The sequence below is a fragment of the Curcuma longa genome, chromosome 15, assembly GCF_044706935.1.
Source record: "Curcuma longa cultivar G26 ecotype Majalengka, Jawa Barat chromosome 15, ITB_CL_G26_1.1, whole genome shotgun sequence".
Lineage (NCBI taxonomy): Eukaryota > Viridiplantae > Streptophyta > Magnoliopsida > Zingiberales > Zingiberaceae > Curcuma > Curcuma longa.
The window spans coordinates 667,297-674,056 of record NC_133875.1 but is presented as its reverse complement, the minus strand read 5'-3'; positions in this window follow the sequence as shown (position 1 = coordinate 674,056).

The window sequence follows — 6,760 nt, the reverse complement described above, 5'->3', positions numbered from 1 at the left end:
ATGTAAGATGGAAAAGCCACGTACATAGATGATTGAATCTTATTTGCATCGTCAGTTTCTTTACAGGTGATTCTTGATCTTCTTTCTGGATCAAGATTTACGACATAAATTTCCTTTGGAAGCGAGGAAGAAGATATAACATCTTCACTACCTTTAGACTTAGTATTATCAACTCCATTGGTAACTATCAGCTTCTCGTGAACATCGAGACCGACTACAATGCAGTGTATATGACTTAACAGAAAGTAAACAATATTGTTTCAGAGACTAATGAACTTAATGGCAGTGATGGACGTTACCATAGTCTTCAAAAATAAGATCAGCTTTAATAGTCGCCCTTGCATACTTGGGGCATGAGATAATAATTGTGATAGCATGTGGGCTGCACACAAGCATATCATCAGCCCAAAAAAATGAAATACAGTGCAGAAAGGTGATTGTATTTAAGAATCTCTAACAAAGGATACACCTATTTTGGGAAGAAAAAAAAAAGAAATACAAGTAAACATTGTAGTTAACCTAATGAATTATTTAAAGGATTGTCTGCATATACTCGAGACGTTCAACATTCCAAAATCAATTATTCAATACATTGTATGCATATAAAGAACTTGCATCACAAAATGGGGATGTAATTACACATAAACAAACTATCGAGCACATACAACAATAGTTATAGTAGTGTCTAATCATTGAATTTATCTTCCTTAATAACCTAATTTTTCAGCTTAAACATACAAATAACTAGAATATTTATTATATTTTATCTTTTCATATTTAAATACTATTGTTGGAACATTAGGAGATCCTTTAGGTTTCTTTTCTTTTATTTGTTACTATTTTTCTCTATTTTGTTTCTTCTATTTATTGATGTAATTTCTAATTGAAAAAATTAAGAAAAAATAATTACCTTTCTTCTCGATTTTTCTTCATGGTATTGGAGCCCTAGGCTCGATCTAAGGATTTTCTCATAGCAAATCAAAATCCATGGAAGAAGACCTTAACCGGCACCATAAGTGGAGATTCGTTGAGGTCTGGAGAAACTACTGTCAACTCGAATTTAAACCCACCAATATCTCTCAATGGTTCGACGGAGGGATCCTCTAACTCACTCCAAGTTAATATTCAACAGTTTAATGGGAAGAACTACACGGAATGGTCACAAATTGTGCGCTTGATTTTAGAAGGACAAGATAAACTTGGATATGTTACAGGAGAAGTGACAAAACCAACTGATGAAGACTCAAGATTTAAAGCTTGGAAATTTGAAAATTTGTTGCTTATTGCATGGTTAGTCAATTCCATGGAACCCCCAGTCGGAAAGTCGTTTATGTTCCTACCTATAGCCAAAGAGGTGTGGGAGGCAACTAGAGACACCTTTTCAGATTTGGAGTACTATTCGCAAATTTTTGACCTAAAATCAAAGCTATGGCATGCGAGGCAAGGGGAACATGATATGACTTCCTACTACAATGAGCTGATGATGTTGTGGCAAGAACTAGATCTTTGCTATGATAATATTTGGAAGTGTGTTGATGATAGTGTTCGTTTTATGAAACGGCAAGGAAGAGTGTTTATGTTTTGGCGAGACTCAACAAGGATCTAGATGAAGGTGTCAAATCTTGAGAAAGACACCTCTACCAACGATTCATGAGGTATTTTCAGAAGTCCGAAGAGAAGCTCGACAAACTGTTATGCTTAACAAATCTGCCTCAGTTTCTACTAAGTTTGGAAAGTTCTGCCCTTGTTACTAAAGGTTTTCAAGAGGAAGCGAAGAAAGATGGCAAAAGGTTTGAAAAACCATGGTGTGACCATTGCAAACACCCGTGGCATACGCGGGGAACATGCTGGAAAATCCATGAAGAAAGATGGCAAAAGGTTTGAAAAACCATGGTGCGACCATTGCAAACGTCCATGGCACATGCGGGAAACATGTTGGAAAATCCATGAAGAAAGATGGCAAAAGGTTTGAAAAGCCATAGTGCGACCATTGCAAACGCCCGTGGCACATGCGGGAAACATGTTGGAAAATCCATGAAGAAAGCTGGCAAAAGTTTTGAAAAACCATGGTGAGACCATTGCAAATGCCCGTGGCACATGTAGGAAACATGCTAGAAAATCCACAAGAACTAGTGGCGAAGGTCGTGCATTTCAGACTATTATCTCAGAATTAGTGGAAAATCCATGGGGTTCCAAATTATATTATCTTTAATTTTCTTTTTTTAATCTTTATTAGCAATCTTCCTCTATTCTTAAAGACGTATTTTTTTCCTCCCTTAGTTTTATATTTATACTTGTGTACCGGTGGAGAGTAAGAAATTAATAAAGAAAAATGAACTCCATTCTTAAAAAGATTTTTTCTAGTCTTTGGGTTTAAGAAGGAAACAAAATTATGAGGGGGAAAATTAAAGAAAAAGGAATTAATAATTAAAAAACAAAAAGGAATTAGTTAAAAAATTAAGAAAAAATTAAAATTGAAAAACGTAATGGCTATCCACCGTGAGGCCGAGGAAGAGAGATCGATCAGCTAAGCAAGGCAACCACAGCATTGTGGAGGCCTCGCCAGGCCATGAAGCCTCTCACAATCGCTTCTGTGTGACCGCCGCAAGTAGCCTAGCGGCTCCTTTCGATGTCAGTGTCATTGTCAATCAGCAAGCAGAACATTAAATTTTGCCCATGCTGATCGACACGGCTCGAAATTTTACATCATGGTCCATTGACATATTCACATTTTTAATTGAGGATGATAACACTTGTACCCTTCTTGAGTTAAGAATATCCTACAAATATACATTTTAACGTCGTGTCTAGTTTCCCTTTATTTTGACTATGCACATGAATAAATGTGACACGCCTTAAGACAATTATTTATGGTATGTATATTTGGATAAAATGTGGACAATATTTCTAATGGACTCTAAAATCCTAAAATTTTAGAAGGCAAACGATTTATAAGATAAACGACTATAAGAGTTGCTTCCCCCAAAAAGATTTAGGCATATTTTTATAGAATAAAAGGGTTCAGGTTGACTGTAGGAGAGGACTTTTTTTTTCTTTTTGCAACTCTATATTTTTTGGTAAATTGACACTATGATATCCCCTCTTTTTAACAATAAGGAGTAAGGACTTGATTAAAATAATTCTTATCCATCTAAATCTTTTAATATTGACCCTAAATTAGTTTTTAATCATGGAAAAAAAAAATTGGGAGACATTACTAATATCATAAAGTAAAAATCAAGTAACACAAATACAATCATCAATGAATAGCACAAATCATTTTGCCCTACAAACATCAGTAGTAGTATAAGGACCTAAATATTGAATGAGATCAATGAATAGTACCAAAGTATCATTTATAGCATTTAGAGAGTGAAACTCTCCCTTCTCTCTAGGGAGAAGGCAATGGCAAGCCTTCCTAGAGATCTTGACGGAGGGCATGTTTCCTCCTCATCAAGAGACAATAAAGATTTAAGGGTGATACTGAGTAATCCTACACAGTACATGGTCTTTGCTCACGGCGAAAGGTTGCTCTGTAGGTGGAAGATGACTCAAGGATTCATGGAAGAACTTTCTTGTGGACGGGATTGATTGAAATCGAGCCGGTGTGATGCTACTCAATAACCGTACACTGCGGATGATCTACACTCACGACGAAAGGTTGCTTCGTTGGTGGAAGAAGGCTCAAGGATACAATAGGTAGGGTTGATCGGAGTAGAGCCAACAAGAATCTTAAGTGGGTGGTGTCGGATTGGGAGAAGAAGCGACACGCCATCCTTGGTGTACAGAGTTAGACAAGTGACGTGGATCACAACAGTCATTCATTGCATCCCACGTGGGTCACAAGTGGTGGTATTTCATACAAGGCAAGTCCACACAGTGTTCATACCAACACTAATATTCGGAAATCCCATTAGGGGGCATTTGGTTGAGGGTTATCTTTTGATAACCTTGGTTATCCGCCCAAGGTTATCAATGATAACCTTGTTTGGTTCAGGTTATCAAGGATTCCTAAGTAATACAGTATTATTGCCACATCAGCAAAATGGGTTATAAACCCGGAATCTGATAACCTTAGCAGGGTAAGATTTTTCACAATTCTGGGGTTAATAATAAATTTATCCCGAAAATATCCTTTAATATTTATCATTTGATAACCTTATACATGTATCAAATTTCAAACTGCCCTAAACCCATTTTAACCTAACTCCCGAATCGCCTCATTTCCACAACCCTTCGTTTCTGTTCTCCGCCGCGTGGTTCCAAAACCCTATCGACTTCCTTCTCACACCCATTCTCCCCTCACCGACGACGATCGTGGGAGCTTGTGTACGTGGGCAAGCGAGTGAGCAAGAGGAGCTTCTACAATTCGGGTGAGAGATTGTTTGTTTGATTCTTTCGAAACAAGGATTTTTGGAGTGATTTCCGTTTGATCTGTTGAGGCGTTGTCTTTTGAAACAAAGTTTTTTGGAGAGATTTGTTTGATTCTTTTGAAACAAAGATTTTTGGAGCTTCTACAACATCGTTTGATTTTTTTGGAGTCTAGTACCGTGCTTAGTTTGATGTTTTGGCAATGTCGAACAAGAATAGGACAGATGTAAATGAACTCCTGTTAAGGAGCTGCTTTGACATAGAACATTAGGAACATATCAGTGATCTTTTGCTGGAAATTTCTCCTGATTGTGTCCCTCAGTTGGCAGTCTCATGCGAGAGAAAAAGAATTTTGAAATAAAAGTTCCTAAGACATGGTTATAGTTCACTATATTGTTGCTAGGCAATAAAATAAAAACAATAAGTATCTTTTTTGTTTTAAGAGATATATACAACTATATTATTAATTTTATTTGCATCCTTGTCCTCCATCAAGAACAACTAGACTGTGGACAATTTGTTGTCATACATTGTCGTTGCCCCTTCAAATATACAAGGAAAATTGCACTGTCGTTTTCTTTTGGTCCACAAGATATTGATCATTGGCCTCATCATCATTTTTTTAATCCATCCCTTGCAATGAATGAGGAACATGAAACATGTTCCTAATTTTAGTTATTAACGACTCTTCAGTTGTATTCACAAATTGTCTATGTAGCTTATATAATACATAAGAATGATTTCTCCTTTACAATTCAATTAAATACTTGCAACTGCCTTATTTTCATGATAGGTTGATATGGATCAATTAGCAGTAAGGCAAGAGATGAAGATAATTTCTCTAATTATACACAAGAAGAGGATGCAAAGGAAGTTATTGATGCTTATTGTTGGTGGTTGTCTTAGCTAACAAGAGGAGTGCTAGGTTTAGGAGGAGCATATCATATACTCATCAGACATTGTCTAGATATAATATTAGGTCTATAAACTTAAATGAAATGGTTTTTCATAGTGATCGACAATGTGTTGATAACTGTAGGATGGATAGAAAGTCTTTAGATAAACTTTATTCTTTGCTAACGACTCATGAGAAACTGGAAGGAAATAAAAATATGTCAATTAGTGAACTTGTAATATCTTTTCTTCATATTATTGCACATAATGTGAAGAATAGGGTCCTAAAACGCCAAACAGCTAGATCCGGTGAGACAATTAGTAGGCAATTTCATTCAGTTTTGAATTCTGTTCTATGGTTACAAAACATTTTGCTTAAGAAGCCTGAACCAATCCCAGAAAATTGCATGGATGAGAGGTGGAAATGGTTTAAGGTACAAGTAGTCAACCAGAAAGAAAAAAGGGAAGTCTGATGATGCTCTAGGTGACTTGGTGGGAGAGATTCAAAACTATATTACTTCTGTTTCTAAATTTGATGAGATCTCTAACTACTTCAAACAACAAACAAAGAATAATCATAGAAAAAAGAAGATATACGAAGAGTTAATAGAACTTTCTGAGCAAGAAATTATGGATGTTGGGGAGTATATTCTCAAGGATGAACACAAGCTTGACAACTTCTTCGCATTGCCAAAGATATTTAGGAGAAGTTATGTGTTGAAATTGCTCTCTGAGATCCATTCCAAATGAATTAACTATTTGAATTAGATTGTTATTTTGGTATATATTGTTGGTACTTATATTTTGGATATATTTTTGGATAGTCGTGCTATCATTTTGAACAAAACTTCTTGGATGAATGTCATTCTGGATTGAACTTAAGTTATGTTTGTGTCAATTTTTTATTTTGAATTTAGTTTGATGTAGCTTTGAAATGAAATGTTGTCTATATGTGAAAGAATAGTAAGCTTGCAATGTGCTAATTTGCCCTTTTAAGGTTCCATTATGTGTTATTGTGGCTTGGATAAACTGTTTCCTCGTTTGATATAGTCTTTTCTAGGGGCGAAGTTGAAGATAAGTTCCAACAGATGCTATGTGAATTTATTATAGGTTGGTTATTTCAAAAGTGGTTTTTGTTTTTTGCCTGTCTTTCCAAAGTTCAAAGAGCAAATGGTTGCTACATGAGGGTTAGTGATCTATCTCGATTATTGTTGCATATCATGTTCAAATAAGTGAAACATCAAAATGATAATGCTTTATAAAATCAGAAATGGATTAATTTAGCTGAAATATAGATGGTCATATAGCTTCCTGCACTCCCTCTTTTTAGAGAAAGGAAATAATTTAAAGCAGAGAATTTAGGTCCCTCTTTCTCAATATTGCGATGAAATTCATAGCACTTGAATTATAACCGTATGTGAGCATTTTTTTTTTGTTTAGTTGATGACACAATTAGGTTATACCAGATATCGCGATTCTGTTTGCAATACTAATA